Source organism: Odontomachus brunneus, unplaced genomic scaffold, assembly GCF_010583005.1.
Source record: "Odontomachus brunneus isolate Ranch 3 - 2012 unplaced genomic scaffold, Obru_v1 Obru_scaffold_248, whole genome shotgun sequence".
Lineage (NCBI taxonomy): Eukaryota > Metazoa > Arthropoda > Insecta > Hymenoptera > Formicidae > Odontomachus > Odontomachus brunneus.
The window spans coordinates 67,058-67,338 of NW_022639698.1; positions in this window are offsets into that span (position 1 = coordinate 67,058).

Here is a 281-nt window from a genome sequence, read left to right on the forward strand (position 1 = left end):
CCCTAACAGCACGGGGACGTTCTGAGGACGTTCTGAGTAGATCGCAATGCGTATATTGCGATCATCTCAGAATGTTCTCATATATACTGCGATCGAATGAGTACGTTCTGAGTAAATACACGCGCGATACAAATGCGTACGTATCATTTCAGTCAAACTTGAGAATATACGTACGCGATAGAATAGCGTACGTATCATTTCCGTATCCCTGAGTGAAATCTGAGAACATTTGCACGTGAAAGAAAACCGAATGATACTATAAGTGACGTTCTAGCGTTCAA